Source organism: Podarcis vaucheri (genome assembly GCF_965113315.1).
Source record: "Podarcis vaucheri genome assembly, chromosome: 1".
Classification (NCBI taxonomy): domain Eukaryota; kingdom Metazoa; phylum Chordata; class Lepidosauria; order Squamata; family Lacertidae; genus Podarcis; species Podarcis vaucheri.
In genome coordinates this window covers 7600622-7617637 of record NC_138759.1, presented here as the reverse complement: position 1 = coordinate 7617637, position 17016 = coordinate 7600622, and the positions used below count along the sequence as shown (strand labels likewise).

Here is a 17016-nt window from a genome sequence, read left to right as displayed (position 1 = left end):
TATAGAAATTTAATAAATAAAAATAAATAAAATAACAAAACAGGCCCCTCTCTATCTAGATTCCTATGTAGGTGCTTTCCCAAACCCTCCCTGATCCCTGACTGGCAGTTTAACTGCCAGTTCTGAATTTTTGAATTGCCAGCTCCTCCTGATTGGCTGATGTTCAAACCATCTCCGATTGGTTGCTGGGTCACCAGGAGGCTGGCCCAGGGTCCATCCATCCATCACAGAAGGTGATCAATTCATGAACAGCAATAGTAAAGGTTGGGGTCCCATGGTCTCAGCGGGGCCTTGGGCCTTGAGGTGGCGTGAGCCCCCTTTTAATTTCCCCGCCAACTTACTCCAGTGCATTGTGGGGAATTTTAAGCAAGGGGGTGCAGCTGTCTGCAGCTGGCCCTGATCTGGGAGCATGAGTTTGCCACGTTCATCACACTGGTTGTGAAATCTGCCCCCGTGATATTCCAAGAAAGTGCATTCGGCTCCTGAGAGTTTCGTTTCTCATGCGCTACGGAGAGAGTGCTAAGAAACGTTGCTTGGCGAGTTCCCACGCCTCCCCCAGTGGAAATAAAGACATATGACACAATTATTAAGGTTAATGGGCTAAATAAGGCCACAACTTTATTGGTTACAGGTGATGAGTGCTATTGGCTTAGGCATTGGTCCTAATCAACTATATCTGGCTTCAGCCCGTCTGCTTGAAGTCCGGGAAGGGTTAACCACCAGTAGGGGGAGTCCTGCTGATGCACATCAACTAGGAACTCCCCCGGGGTCACCGATAGGGGGCGTGCCTTAGGCCCTCACCTCCCTAGGCTTCGGACAGGGCCATGCCCCCCAGAATCCTTTACCGGACTACCCTTCAATATGTGGGGCAGGTGATGGCACTTCCTCCCCTCTTCCATCTACAGAACAATACCAATGCCTAACCGCCAATACCCAGAAAGTTGTGACGATTTGCTACCAGGTAGGCGAAAACCAAGTGGCTGGTGCCAGTTTACCAAGTGGGAAAATTCCCACCAGGCCCTTCAACGGCGACCAACCAAGGTCCATAGCAAGGTCAAGGAACAAAAACCTTATAGGACGAGAGGGTGGGAAAAGCAGGAACAGCTGGTAGGCGGAAAAAGAGGGAGATCCCCTGCCATGCCTTCCTTATATAGGGCAGGCCACGCCCCCAGAGCCAGCCGATTGGCTGGCCAGGGGGTGACACGGCCGGGGATTCCCCCAATCACGCGGGGAGGGGGGCATGACGCCCGCAACCCCCACCTCCTCTGCAGGGCGGAAGTGGCTTTTTAGGAAATAGCAATTGGGATTCTGGGCCAAGTTTTCCTATTTGCCCGCATGGAGTAGTCAACCCTGCTGCTGCGTAACAAGGCACAACTGGAACGATCCGTGCCGATATTGAACACGGCTCGTTTTGAGCTCTTCCCGGCCGCTGGCTAGTGCACATCTCTCAGGCGGGCATGAATTGATCGTATTGATTAGGGAGTGTTTGGCGCCTGTAGCTGGTTCAGGTGCAACGATCGATTCCCTGCATGTGTGTGTTTTATGACACACAAATCCTCCCGCTTATGGCAGGAAGAGATCAGCGGCTCTGACGTGGAGCAGCTGCCGGAAAGGCTTGCAAAGGAACCGTGTGTGTCTCGCTCCTGACATTTGAAGGGGGGGGGACCAAATCCATTTTAGAAATTGATTTATGCTTTAATCGGTCTCAGGGCTTCATTATGCTGTCCATTAGCCCGACTGATCCAGGGGCCTTATGTGTTAATGCGCTGAGCGAGCGGTTGATGGGTTCGTCTTTCGTGTGTGACCCAAACGGCTCAGTGATCCATCTCCCCTGCCATTGATTTATTAATGATGTCTTAGTTATTGGAGGGGGGGCGCTTTTATAGTGCCTTCCTGTCACATGCGTCCCCTCGAGGAGCCATGGGTCGGGGAAGCTCCCCCCTTCTCTTCAAACCCCCATTTCTATTCCTCATAAGGCGGAAGTAAAAACTCCCCCAAAAATAAGCAACAGAGATTAATCGGAACGGTAAACGCAGCACAGAAAAAACCTCAATGCGATGTAACCTTATTGCAAGCAGAAAGAATGGAATCCACGACTAAATTTTTGTTCTCTTTGTGTGTCTTTCAGAGAAAAGAAAAAACACAGCGCACACACAAAAAGACACCGGGGGGAACTACTTGCATGAACTATAAATTAAGCTAAGAGGGTGTTGTTGATTTATTAACTGCGGTGTCCGCCTCATGGGGGGGGGTCTGCTTTTATAAGGTCTTCCTGCCATGTGTCTCCTAGAGGAATGTGAAGAGGAGGAACCTCCATTTTGTCAAACCTTCATTTTCATTCTGAAAGTATCATCTCACAGGAGGTCTCTACAGTTCATGGGCCGTTTTTGTTCTTGAACACAAGAGTCGCTCTCGGTTCCCCGTTCCTTACGCTGCGATCAAGAGTCCTAGATTTTAGTATCCTAGGAAAAAAATCACCTTGCCTTCTTCAACCAGAAATCCAGTTTCTGAATTTCAATTATCCAGACTATACTGAATATTCTCAGATTTGGTTGTGGGGTTGTTGTTGTTGTTTGGTGGGGAAGAGGAGAAATTCTAGCAATATTCATGGCAGAGAAAACTGGAAGATGGGGTGAATGCGTGCCTTTCCCCCGGTCCAATTTGGCTCCCATTTCCTTTTTTCCTTTTTTTTTCTGTGGAGGCTAAATATTCTTTCTACCTGAAGTGGCTTCCCCTTTTTTTGGTTAGACAAGTGGGTGATCCTGATCAGGGATTGTGTAGTGAATTTGAGTAGTCACAGCTCCAAATAACCAGTCAGAATTGGCTATATGACATGATGACATCACTGGGGGCAAGTGAGGGCAACTGCTTCAAATCTACCTTGGTGGCCCTTCTCCAGGTCTCACTGCCATCAGAGGTGAGGAGAACCATGACAGGATGAGGGCAGCCTTGCCCAACCCGGTGCCCATCACTCCCAGTCAAAACGGCATACAAGAATAGTATACAGTGGTACCTCTGGTTGCGAACGGGATCCGTTCTGGAGGCCCTTTCACAACCTGAAAAGAACACAACCCACATCTGCGCACGCGCGGGTTGCAATTCGCCACTTATGCGCATGCGTGTGACATCATTTTGCGCGTCTGCGCATGCATGAGCGGCGAAACCCAGAAGTAATCCGTCCCGGTACTTCCGGGTCGCCACGTGACGCAACCTGAAAACGTTCAACCTGAAGCAAACGTAACATGAGGTATGACTGGAAGAGGAGAAAATTGCGCTGAAATGCTGGTGAATTTCCAAGGTTGCAAATACAATTTTTTTGCGGCAACATGGAGAACTGAAATTAAGATGGGGAAGGTGAGACGCTGAAAGTGGCAGATCCATTCATCCCTGCCCTGGAGGGCATCACCATTGGCTGCCACTGAATTACACACATGGGCATGTTACAGATATTTCAGAAATAGACTGGAAAGAGAAGCTGCTGAATTGCAACTCATTACCAAACTTAAAACCATGGAGAGACCTGGTCTGAACAGAGACATTGGATTCTTATCTCATTATACATGACTAAGCCATTTCTCACCTTCTCACCCCTTGCCTTTTCCTGTAAGACCTATTACAGTCGTTAAGAGTCGTCAACAGGCTCATCTCAGCTATCTGCCAATCTCCCATTCCCACCACCCTTCTGAGTAATACCCCTCCCCACCTTCTCACTATATAGAAGGATCTGGCAACTTCTGTTTCAGTGTATCTGCAGAAGTGTGCATGCACACGAAAGCTCATACCAAGAACTAACTTAGTTGGTCTTTAAGGTGCTACTGGAAGGAATTTTTTTATTTACACATGGGCATATACACAATCTCACTCAGCAATCGATGTGCAAGAGCCGTGCATGCATGTCCCCATGCGGCAGCTACATCCATGAAGGAATTTCTTCGCTTCTGTGAAACGAGGCTCACTGTGTGGTCTGGGTGAACTTTGGGTGCCTTCCAGTAGTTTGTTTCTAGAGTGTAGCTGCTCCACGATAACTTGTACTTCCAGCTGCATTAGCTTCACGTCAGCGCTGCAGAACGGCTCTTGATAAACATCCCTTCCCCTCTGATAATTCATTTGGAAAGAGCTCATGCGAGGCAAAGCCCACTGTATATTTTCCTTAGGAACTGTGTGGGTTTATTTATTTATTTATTTATTTTGGGGGGGAAATGTGTTCACTCTTCTTGGCAACCTTGAGCTGTTTGTGTGTCCAGACCACTTTTAGGCCAGGCCTCCTGCAAAGTGCATGTCTTGTCTGTAACTGAATGAATTTACTTTATTACAGTCACAGACCAGCATAAGCAAAACATCTAAATAAATAGCAATAGCAGTATGAATCTAAGCGGATAATTATTAAATAAAGGGGAGCAAAAGCCAAACGTAGATTGAAACATATGCATAGAATACTTGATTAAGCATAAGTAATGAGTGAGTAAAAACTAGTAAAAAAAATTAAAAGAGACCAGTTAAAACAACTCTATGGGGTGGAGCTTCAAAAGTGCGGCTCTAACAATATGGGCCTTCAATTTAGGACTGATTTGTAGCATAGACCATCCTTCGACGAATATCTATCATGCCTGTTATTGACCAGATTAATTAACGAACTCTGCTTACTTATGCAAGCAGGTGAAGACTTTCTTGTTTCAACAGGTTTTTTGGGAACTGACTGCTTTCAATTAAAGGGCTGGTGCTGTGCTATTTTTATTGTTAATTATTTGTAATGGTTTTAATAGATTTTATATATAGATGCATAGTTTTAACTCTACCAATGTTCAGTTGTTTTTTAATTATTGTATTTCTCTGTTTTTAACGGTTCTTATTTTTAGCGCTATGTCGCTTTGCATCCCATCGGGGGAAAGGCGGAGTATAAATAAAAAATAATAATAATATGATAAATCAAGGAGAAAAGCAAATGTTCTCAAGAACAAAAGCACACTTACTTTGTTTTAAAATGACAACTGTCATCTTAAGAACTGTCCTCCTTTGCCTCCCTTACTGGCGAGGAAGCATTGCCTAAGAAGGAGACTGTGTCTGTACGCTTTAGAATTAGTCATAAAAATAATAATTAAACATCTGCTGGCTGGTTAATTGGGGTCATCTCTTTCGTTAATAATTCAAATACTTTAACGACAACTTTACAATCGGGCTGCAGTTTTTAGTTAATTAATTTGTTAGGTTTTGGTTAAAGTAGTTTACAATGTAAAATGTAAGCAAGTCAGGTTAATGTATCAGTGATAGTTGCTAACTGTAATGGCAGGTCATGCAACTCTGTCTTTGCAAGCACTTTGATGTGCAGATGTGAGGAGACAGTAATGCTTATCTCTATGCCATGAAAACCTTCGGTATCTGATCTCTCTGCATGCTGAAATCAGGCAGATGTTCAAGGCGCAAAGCACCAGGCAAAAATCTGGATGCAAGATGAAATTTCGGAGATATCAAATATCTGAAGGGCTGTCCCATGGAAGATGGAGCAAGCTTGTTTCCTGCTGCTCCAGAGGGTAGGACCTGAACCAAGGGATTCAAATCGTAAGGAATGAGGTTCTGGCTAAACATTAGGAGAAACTTTAGGAGAGTAGCAACTGTTCAGCAGTGGAACCAACTGGTTTGGGATGTGGTGGACTTTCATAGAATCATAGAGTTGGAAGAGACCACAAGGGCCATCGAGTCCAACCCCCTGCCAAGCAGGAAACACCATCAGAGCACTCCTGACATATGGTTGTCAAGCCTCTGCTTAAAGACCTCCAAAGTAGGAGACTCCACCACACTCCTTGGCAGCAAATTCCACTGTCAAACAGCTCTTACTGTCAGCAAGTTCTTCCTAATGTTTAGGTGGAATCTTCTTTCTTGTGGTTTGGATCCATTGCTCCGTGTCCGCTTCTCTGGAGCAGCAGAAAACAACCTTTCTCCCTCCTCTATGTGACATCCTTTTATATATTTGAACATGGCTATCATATCACCCCTTAACCTCCTCAGTGACTTTCCTTCACTGGAGGTTGTTGTTTTTTTGTGAATACATTTTTATTAATTTTAACATATAAATTATAAAACGTACCACACAAATTATTACAAATACACTTTTTTTTGGACTTCCATCAGCACCTCCGAGGATCTTCCGTCTTAACCTTTTTTTATGCATTACTTAATTTTATATTGTCTTTACCTCTCTTAACTAATCATCTCCCCTTTTAAATTTTTACAATATTTCCAACAATACTCCTCACAGAACTTCTTGCAAACCTACAAATGTCGTCTGATCATCACAAATACTTTTCATATAGTTCGTAAATTTACTCCAGTCTTCGGTAAATTTCTGGTCCCGCAGGTTTCAAATCCTTCCTATTAATTTGTCTGATTATGCATAGTCCATCAACTTCATCCACCATTCTTCAATCGTTGGCAATTCTTCACTGGAGGTTTTTAAGCAGAGGTTGGGTGACCACCTGTTAGAGATTCTTTAGTAGTGATTCCTGCATTTCAGGAGGTTCGACTAGATGACTCCCGGGTTCCCTTCCAACTCTACAGTTCTGTGATTCAAGACCTTTGCAAAACCAACCAGCCGAAAGCAAAAACAGCATAAGGAAGCTCTGCCCAGAATACATTTCCCATTGAAAGGCCTCAGGAAAGATGAATCAGCAATCCCTCTAAAACTGCGAATGAGTAGCAAACTTAGCTGGGAACGGGACATTCTGGCCCTGTCTCACCTCTTCAAAGCCCGCTGCCACTCCTGTGAAAAGGAAGGATACAATCTGCATCGGAGATCCTTCGGTTACTTAACCCTTTCCTCTTGCACCAGTTTCCTCCTGCATCTCTCCATCTAGTAGGTGCTTAGCAGGATAAAAGGTTAGGTGCCCACATCCAGACTGAAGCTTCTCTTCTGCTAATCACAGCCTCCCTGTCCTGCTGTGAGTGAGGGAGAAGCAACTCCAGACTTTGAAAGTCTTGTGTTTAGCCATTTCAGAGAACATGCACCACACTTGCCGGCTTTGGCCGGGTGCTCTGCAATTAAAGCTACTGACATATCATCAGGTTTGCTAGCAGGCCATTTCCTTTGTTAAGCAGATGGCAGGTTAATATTCCAGGAAAATCAGCTGATTATGTTTTCATCAACAGGTTAGGTTAGGACAACGTTCGTCAACCTGGCTGCCCTTAGATGTTTTGGAATATAATTGTCATAAGCCCCAGTTAGGGGCAGATCTACAATGAAACTAACAAAACTTAAAATTCAGAGCCCTTAATCCCAGAAGTTTTAAAATTTTGGCTCTAGTAGATCCAATTTTAGTTACACAACTCTCATATTTTTGAAGACTCAGAAGAGAAGCCTGAAGGTAAACGAGATGCAAGGAGTTTATACCACAAGCTGGGAAAGATGGAATATGCTATTTATTTATTTTTAGTCGTTTGGGAAGAAGTGCTAGAGCATTTGAAAGAAAAAACAAGTAGGAAACTCCAAACGCCTGGTATTTAAAGGTTGCCTCCTGCTATCTACCGTATTTTTCGCTCTATAGGACGCACTTTTTCCCCTCCAAAAATTAAGGGGAAATGTGTGTGCATCCTATGGAGTGAATGCAGGCTCCTTAGCTTCAGCGATAGCAATGCGAAGCCTCCAAAGCTCAGAGGGAGCGCTCCCTCCTCGCTCCGGAGGCTACACGTTGCTTTCGCTGAAGCCTGGAGAGCGAGAGGGGTTGGTGCGCACCGACCCCTTTCGCTCGCCAGGCTTCAGGGATAGCCGCCCGAAGCCTTTGGAGCGCAACGGGACCTCGCACTGTGCTCCAAAGGCTTCGGGTTCCTTTTGCTGAAGCCGGGAGAGCAAGACTCTCCTGGCTTCAGCAGAGAGGGAGAGCTGTGCGACGACCCTTCAGCAAAGTGGGAAGAGAAATGGAAGGGGCTCCATTTCTCCTGCCGCTTTGCCAAAGGAGCGCTGAGCAGAGAGGGGGAGAATTTTTTTTCTTGTTCTCCCCCTCTAAAACAATGTGCGTCCTACAGTCAGGTGCGTCCTAAAGAGCGAAAAACATGGTACTTTCATTTGTTAAAGAACTCAGAGAAAATTCAGCCAATAGGATTGCACACTGTGAATCAGAAGCTAAAGGTTAGTGTGAAGATACCACCCTAAGTTATTCTGATGCTTCCAAACACATTGTTATGAATACAGTGGTGCCCCGCAAGACGAATGCCTCACAAGACGGAAAACTCGCTAGACGAAACAAATTTCCAATGTCTTGCGAGTTCCTGCTGGTTTTTTCCCCTCCCCCCCTCTTTTTCTAAGCTGCTAAGCCGCTTATCAGCTGATCCGATCAGCAGATAAGCTGCTAAAAGCTGCTAATAGCGCTAATAGCGCTAATCCTCTAATCCGTCAATGGGCTTGCTTCGCAAGACAAAAAAACCGCTAGACGAAGAGAATCACAGAACGGATTCTTTTCGTCTTGCGAGGCACCACTGTAATTTTTCAGACGGAACAAGTGGTATTGCTTCTTTGATAGGAGCTGACAATTTTATATCAGCTCAATGACTGCTTGACAATCTAGCTGAGCAAGAGGTTTGACCCATATGAGCAGGTTATGAAAAGGTTCAAATTTCTCCCAGAACTGGTGAACAATCCTGAAATTAATGCGGACAGTATTAAACTGATTAGTATCATATCACAAAGACAACATTGACCTCAAATTAGTAAATGAGTGTTATCAGTTCAAAGAATATTTGCACTTTGGGAAATCCCAGAAGAAAACACACCATCTAAAACGCAATGCTCAGAAGTTCTGCAGCTTATTTGTGACCAAAACCTAATTGAAGTGTTCCCCAATGTTACTACTGCACTTAAGCTGTACTTGACATTGCCTATCATGAGCTATGAAGCAGAAATTGATTTTTCAAAGCTATCCTTTATAAAGAACAAATTTCAGTCTACCATGACTGAAGAGTGCTTAAATTCTTCAAGCATATTGTCTCTAGAAAGTGACATTGCAAGGAAGTTCTCATATGATGAAACTGTATGTATGTTGCTAGAAAAACCAGAAAAAATAGTATTTTGTAAAATGTGCTTCATGTAGTATTTAGTCTCATAGTTGTCTAAAATAAAATGTTGTGTTGACTGTAGTGTTTTGTTTTGTTTTGCTTAGTTTTGTTTTGTTTCACCATTCTATGAGGCATCATGTTTGTATATAATTTCCCTAATTTCCATCCCTACCATAACTTGAAAACTATAAGGAATAGGACATTTTTATTCACATCAATGACTTTGACATATGAAATAATTCAGTACTGTATGCCAATTTTAAGGAAAAACTGAGATGTGGTAGTTATTATTTTTTAATTGTGGTGATCTGTCATGGAACAACCCCACTGAAGAAGATAACAGCTGTTGTTGGTGGTGTTGTCTGTTAGATTTATATACCATCCTTCATCATACGATCTCTGGGCGGTTAACAGGATAAAACTTTATCCATGTATAAAAGGTTACCCAGACCTCATTGCTGGTCTCAAAGGGGCTCACAGGGGAGTCACCTTGGGTCCCAGGTTATGGGAGCCCAGTGCACATGACGTCATTGATGTCATGTTGTGATGTGACCTCATGACATCACACACACATACACCCCCAGCTTCAGAACCTGACTTCTGGTGGCACCGGAAGTCAGGTTATGTGACCTTGCGAGACCTCTGAAAGCATCTCCAAGGCCTTGTGAGGCACCAGTTGTGTTGGGGGCCATGTGGTGTGAGTGTTGAGCACCCACAACAAAATTGTTGCGGGTGCTTGGGCACTCAGAGCCCCTTACAGTTGGCACCCCTGGGGACCCCCATAACAGTTCAAGCTTCCAGCGTTCCAAAAATGTAGGTCCCCCACGGGCTCCAGTCAGCACAGCTGTGCTGACTTGGGGACATAGGCGCCGACTCCATGGGGCCTGAGGGGGCCCGAGCCCCCTCAAAAATTCGTTTGGGGGGGCTCCGCCCCCCAATAATTTAAGAAAATTAGTTATATTATGCTTTGCCGCACCGGGCGCAACATCTGGGGGGGGCGCGCGAGTCCAGAGGGCCCAGCCGCGTTGTGCCCTCGGCCCGCCCCTATTGTCAGAGGCTCAGCGTGGAAGTGTTAACAAAGTTTCAGAGGGGGGAGCGAGTGGGGGGGACGCGGGGAGGGGAGGGGGTCCCCGCTTCTCCGGCCGCCTTGCAGAAGCGGCCACCGCCCAGCGGCTCTGCCTTTGCTCGCAGGCCTGCCTGGGGGCTCCCTCGGCTCCAGCGCTGAGCTGGCGGCCCCGATCCCGGGAGCAAAGAGGCGTCGCGGGAGCGGCTAGGCCTGTGCCAGGGCCCTGACCCGACAGCTTCTCCGGCTCCCCAAGCCGAGGACAGCTTCGGCTGTGAAGCTGCGCCTTCCGGGCTGGCCCCTTCTCGGCTGGGCCTCGCCTCTCCAGCTCCCGGTATGTGTGCTCCGCGGTGGTCCCCGCTTCTTCCAGACCCTTCCACCGCCCTCTGCCAAACTGGCTGTAGATACAAGAAGGGCAGCTGGGGTGGGCTATAGAGGACCCTGCCTCCCCCTGAGGGGCTCATCTCTGGCAATTGGCTCAAGGAGCCCCCTGAGTTTTGGCATTGTCTCTCCGCGCCCCCCCCCGCCTCTCTCCAGGAGCTTTATGGAGCCGCCTGGATCGGGTCTGCTTTGGAGGAGGGGAGCCTTCCTTGACCAGCATGGGCCCCCCCAATATTTTTTATAAGTGGGCGCCCCTGCTTGGGGATGATGGGAGTTGTAGTCCTAAACATCGAGAGGGGAGCACCTTGTTGGAGGTTAGGTAACGTGATGGTTTCTTGATGAGAAACGCATCTCTGTGCTTCAGTGCTGTATCTGAGTTCAGAGAATGCCCTCTGTGCTTTAGCTAGCTAAGGGGGAGCAGGCAGACGTAAGCTCTCTCTCTCTCTCTCTCTCTCTCTCTCTCTCTCTCTCTCTCTCTCTCTGTGTGTGTGTGTGTCTGTGTGTGTGTGTGTGAAAGAGCAAAAAAGCCACTTCCACCTTCGGGAGGAGGTGGGGTTGCAGGCTTCACGGCCCCTCCATGCGCGCGGTGGGTGAAGGCCAGCCCCATGCGATTGGGGGATTCCCGGCCGCGTCACCCCCTAGCCGGCCTTTGCTGGTGCCGAGGGCTAACCGTGCAATGAGGTCCGAGTCCAGTCTGAAGTCGAGGGTGCAGTATGGAGGCTGACTGTCGAAGCTGTAGCTGAGTCCAAGGCAGGGAGTCGGGTGAGGTCAGGAACTCTGGCAGACGAGCAGGACAGGGTGCAGGCAGGAACAGGCTACCAACAATGTTGCTCCCACAACTTGGGACTGGGGCTGGCTGGCTTTTATCTGCCCCGAGGCATAGAGTGGCCCTGATCCTCTGGTGACTCACCTCTCCTGGCCTGGAAGCGAGCACTCCTCCTGCGGGAACTTAGTTCCCTCTGCCTCTCTGCCCTGAGCCTCTGCAGCTCAGGAGAGGCTGGAGGGTCACCGGACCCAGAGGCAACCTAAGCATCCTCTGACAGGGCTGGGAGAGGAGCACCTGCAGGCAATGGGTCCTCCATCACCTCAGGGGCCAGAGCAGACTCAGCTGGTGCCTGCACCTGAGGATCCAGCACAGGTGAGGACCCTTCAGGCTCATGCCCCAGCCCCGGCTCAGCTGGTTCTGGAGGTGGGGACTCCTGTGCAGGCTGGGATTCCACAGGTTCAGCCTCCGAGTCCGAATCCCAGGCCATCACACGGCCAATTGGCTGGCTCGGGGGCGTGGCCTGCACTATAAAGAAAGGAGAAGGCCAGGGATCTCCCTCTTTGCCCCCCGCCAGCTGTTCCTGTTTTTGACTCCTTCTTCCGAGACTCTCTCTCTCTCTCTCTCTGTGTGTGTGAAAGAGCAAGAAGAATCAGTTTTGCTGAGGCATTACTTAACCATGCATCACAGGCAGAGGAGCAAGAGGATGGGGCCATCCCTCATGAATCCTCCTGCTCACATGTTGGAGGGAAAGGCCTGTCCTGGTGAGCCTGCAAACACACACACACACACACACACACACACACACACACACACACTGCACATCTGGACCCTGTTTGTTCAGGGTGTGAATTGCCATAGAGCAAGCTCCCTGCTCCAGACTTTTTCTTCCCTTGTGTGGAGGCCGAGGTCATCAGGGGACATAATTTTGAGGGTGGGGCTGGGGATTGGGACCATGCTCTCAGCATCCAACCGCGGCAAGAGACCCATGGAAAAAGCGTGGGGTAAACCTGGAGAACAAGCACACCCTAAAGAAGAAAATGTGGGGATTTTGGGATACCAGCAAAAAGCTTTAGGCATCATGGGATCACAGCGGGGGATCTGCAAGGGCAGTCAATCTTTTAATGTCATTTGGGGGGGTCTTGGGGGCCACAGTCCCCTGGTTTCCCATGTTTTATAATGTGTGGGGAGCTGCCCCTCCAAAAGATTGCCCTCCTACTCATGGAGGTTGATTGAAATGGAAACTGGGGGGGGGGGGGTGTTACAGCTGATGCTCACCCCCACCGCCACTGTTGACATGTTAAATTAGCCCTGCTTTCGACTGCCTACAGAAACCTCATAACAATATCCAGGTCTGTTCCGGCAGTTCTGCAGCTTGTTTCTCGCCTGTTGGTTTTTTTCTCTGTTCCAATAAACGCCTTGTTATTAATCCCGGAGATGGAGGAAGCTGGCAAGGCAGAGTTTCCTCCGTTCGGATCTACCTGCCTCGCCTGCAGGCAGCCAAACGGCAGCGAGGGCTGCTCATTTAATGCTGGCGGAGCCCCGCGAGAGGAAAAACCAGAGGCCTGTGCCATAATTTCCCTCCCCTCCTTCCTGCCAGCGACGGCACTTCAGGGAAAGGAGGAGGTGGTTTGCACCGAAGATCATTATGCCTGAAATATGCCAGCAATTTTGCTGCCGTCTGCCAGGAGCTGTTTTGATTTCGCTGAGGGTCCCCCCCCCCCGAGCAAGAAGCGTGCCATCTGATTGCAAAATCACAATATTGATCAATTCGATTTGAAGTAGAGCCAGCTGCTTAATTTCTGAGTGCGCTCTCTCTCTCTCTCTCTCTCTCTCTCTCTCTCTCTCTCTCTTGTGTGTTTCTCTTTAATCTGGCCTTGGAAGCAAGCCTGGAAACTCCAGCAAGGTGGGGGGGGGGTGGCAGGGTAAAGAAATAAAAGGAGAGCAGGAAAGAGAAAAAGGAAGCCTTGGTGTCACGATAGATTTGCAGAATGGGCACAGTCTTCGACGGTCAAATTGCTATCAAGTCCCCTGGCACTTGCCAGGCAGTAATTTCCTGAACTGTGTCCCATAGCAGGATTGCTGGAGCGGCAGGAGAGGAACACCGAAGGCTGTTGCGAAAACATGGCAGGAAGCCATTTCTGGGCGCAGGGAGGAGGTGAAGGGGGGGCAAATTGGTCCATTTTGGTTTCTCTCCATTTCCAGCTTTAAGTTCGGTTCTCCATATTTCTGTGTCATTTTGCAATATTATTTTTATTTTAGAAAAGTCCACATGAAAATCCACAAGCATTTTAGCATTTACCTTTCTCCTACCCTACAAATTTTTGCAAGCGATTTTGCTTAACATGCGCACTTGAGCAAGCAGCTTCCCTCCATGTAATGCATTTTTATTTTTATTTTTGCATGTTATTCTCAACATTCTATACATTTCTGTGCACACTCTCTTCCTGCCCCCCACTCCAAAAATTGTGGGCATTTTATAAACATAATTCAGGGAGGAGAACTACAATGCAAAATTCAGAGAAGTATGAATTTTGGAAGCTATCTGTGATTCTGCTAACAAATTATTTGAGTGTGGATCTGGTCGCTTCACCTGTAAATGTGAACTGAGTTGGTTCTCTTCTCCATCCCTAGTTGGAGAATATCCAGACAACGGGGTGGAATTCAACGTCATGCTATGAAGAATGTTTTGTTAGTACAAGGGTTTCGGCTTGCCAGACAGAATGATTCCCGTTCTCCTCTCCCTGAACGCTGTCTCAGGGGTTCTCCTGACATGCCCCTAAAGGTAATTTGGGGTGGAGGACAACAAGAGGGGAAGCCCCATTGTGCAAGCAGAAGGCCTTGTACTCCTCCTCCTCCTCCTCCTCCTGGAGTTTCTGGTGATGTTAGATGTCATGGTTAGATGTCATGGACTGGTTGGACGCAGAGGAATGGTGGGAGGAACCAGCTGGGAAACCACCAAGGAAAGAAGGTGCAGAGCCCAGTGAGTGGTTGTTGTGGCTGTTTAGTCATTTAGTCATGTCCGACTCTTCGTGACCCCCTGGACCAGAGCACGCCAGGCACTCCTGTCTTCCACTGCCTCCCGCAGCCTGTTCAAACCCATGCTGGTAGCCTCGAGAACACTGTCCAATCATCTCGTCCTCTGTCGTCCCCTTCTCCTTGTGCCCTCCATCTTTCCCAACATCAGGGTCTTTTCCAGGGAGTCTTCTCTTCTCATGAGGTGGCCAAAGTCTTGGAGCCTCAGCTTCACGATCTGTCCTTCCAGTGAGCACTCAGGGCTGATTTCCTTCAGAATGGATAGGTTTGACCTTCTTGCAATCCATGGGACTCTCCAGAGTCTCCTCCAGCACCATAATTCAAAAGCATCAATTCTTTGGCGATCATCCTTCTTTATGGTCCAGCTCTCACTTCCATACATCACTACTGGGAAAACCATAGCTTTAACTATACGGGCCTTTGTTGGCAAGGCGATGTCTCTGTTTTTTAAGATGCTGTCTAGGTTTGTCATTGTTTTTCTCCCAAGGAGCAGGCGTCTTTTAATTTCGTGACTGCTGTCACCGTGTGCAGTGATCATGGAGCCCAAGAAAGCAAAATCTCTCACTGCCTCCATTTCTTCCCCTTCTATTTGCCAGGAGGTGATGGGACAAGTGGCCAGTGAATGGTAGTGGGACAATAATGAGTTTTCAGAGGAAGAAGAGGGAGAGGACTGGGAAGAGGAGGAGGTGTTGGAAGCAGAAGTGGTAACAGGGCTTAGTGAGCTGGGAGAGTCTGTGGCAGAGAGCGGTCAAGAATCAGAAGCTGAAGCAGGCAAGTAGGAGGAGGGGGGCCAAGAGGCAGAACTGAGTCAGGCTGGTGAAGAGTCATGGATGCGTCCCCCTCCTGCTGTGATAAGCTTTCCCTCCCCCTTGTCTTCCAGGACCAGAAGAGGCATGAAGAGGGAGGAGAAGAGGTTGGCTTCATGCAGGTACAGTCTCTGATTGCTGGGGGTGGGGGGGGGAGGGAGAGGAGGAGACATAGACGGCTGTGGAAAGCCAGGGACTTTCAGTCTTGGCAACTGATTCACAGAACAAGACCTACCGGAGGTGAGCTGCTGTGCCCATTAGGCCTGACACTCTGCCATGTGTTTTTGCTAATCAAGAGTTAACTCCAACTTTGAACGGGGTGATTTCATGCCATCTCACTCTTTGACATCAGACGACATTGCATCAGAGCAAGTGGTAATGCTTTGTAGATTAAAGTGTCAGAAAACAGAACATTTTAGAGCAATGTTCTTAGGGTTTCAAAAGAAAAACAAGTCAAATAATTGCTGTACGGTCAGCAGTTACTAGGCTATCTACATTGAAATTGAATTGAAATTGAAATACTTTATTGTCACTTGTACAACTTGTATACAGTGAGATTACACGAGCACCCCCACTCAGCTCTCTTAGTCTTAATTCCCCTCGTTTACTGACGCACACCCACCAAACCCAAAAGTCAGTTGCCCTGTTGTTATCTTTTCATTCAGCAGCCTAACAGCCCACGGATAGAAGCTGTTCTTTACCCTGTTGGTGCAACTAATCCTGCTTCTATATCTTCTGCGTGAGGGCAGGAGATCAAGAAAGTGCCGGCCAGGGTGTGAATCATCCCTGAGAATTTTCCACACTCTCCTGAGGCAACGTTCTTCCTTAATGTCATCCAGCGGATTCACGGAACAGTCCATAATATCTTGTGCTGTATTCACCACCCTCTGTAGTCACTTTCTATCAGAAGATGTCAAACCAGCGTACCACACCGTGATGTAGTATGAAAGGACACTTTCTATTGTTGACTGGTAGAAGGAGATCATCAAATGTTGATTGACATCGTTCTTCCGCAATACTCTGAGCAGATGGAGTCTCTCTTGGGCTTTCTTAACCACCTGGGTTGTATTGCCACTTTTGTGCATGAGTAGATGAAATATTGGGAGCTCAGAGCCGCAGCGTATGAACGTGCCGCCATCTTGGAACGGATGCAATTGTTATGCACTGGGATATTTGATTTAAACATTTGATATTTCAGCATGTTTGAGAGCTTGACGTGCAATGGCATGTTAAGAAGAGCCCTGCTGGATCAGACCCAAAGGCCTATCAAATCCAACATCCATGTTCCCAGTGCAACGTCAAATAATCCTGACTGGATTATTATCCAGTCAGGTGCTTTTAGAAAGCCTGCAAGCAGGATATGACACAACAGTCTCTCCCGTGTTGGTGCCACAACTGCTCTTCAGAGCTTCAGCTGCCTCTGAATCAGGAATTTCCACCTAGCCATCCTGGCTATTTGCCATATCCTTTACAAATTTGACTAATCCTCTTTCAAAGCCATCTAAATCAGTGGCCGTGGCATGGAATTCCATATAACAGTTAGATGCACAGAGTGAGACCCTGCAGCTCAGAGTGATTTCATAAATGATTTTACATTTATTATATTAGTACCTGAATATTTGAGAGATGACACGCGATAGTATTTGAGTGCATTTGATAATGGGCACGCAATGGTATATAGCATTTGGCAGGGCAGATCGGTGTGACATGCAATGGCATTTAACATTTGACAGTTTTGTTGATGGCATCCATCTGTTGTGTGAGACAATGGAGGAGTGTGCCTTTTGGGGGTGAAGTCAAAATTGTTGGGGAGCTACAGCACCTTATGTGGCCACAAAGATCGATATGGAAGAGAAATAAATTAAGCGATGCCAAGGAGCCTATAGCTTTTGAACATTAAAGGATCTGGAGGTGTTTTTGTTTCGTTT

The 17016-nt window shown here is 47.5% G+C and overlaps 1 long non-coding RNA gene across 1 annotated transcript; it reads left to right on the top strand.

The window, feature by feature from the left end:
* The first annotated feature begins 13755 nt into the window (after positions 1-13755).
* Positions 13756-15964, top strand: LOC309531212. The gene is made up of 3 exons (XR_014219141.1): positions 13756-14031; positions 15163-15210; positions 15754-15964. It is a non-coding gene; the product is annotated as an uncharacterized lncRNA (long non-coding RNA).
* Positions 15965-17016: the final 1052 nt, after the last annotated feature.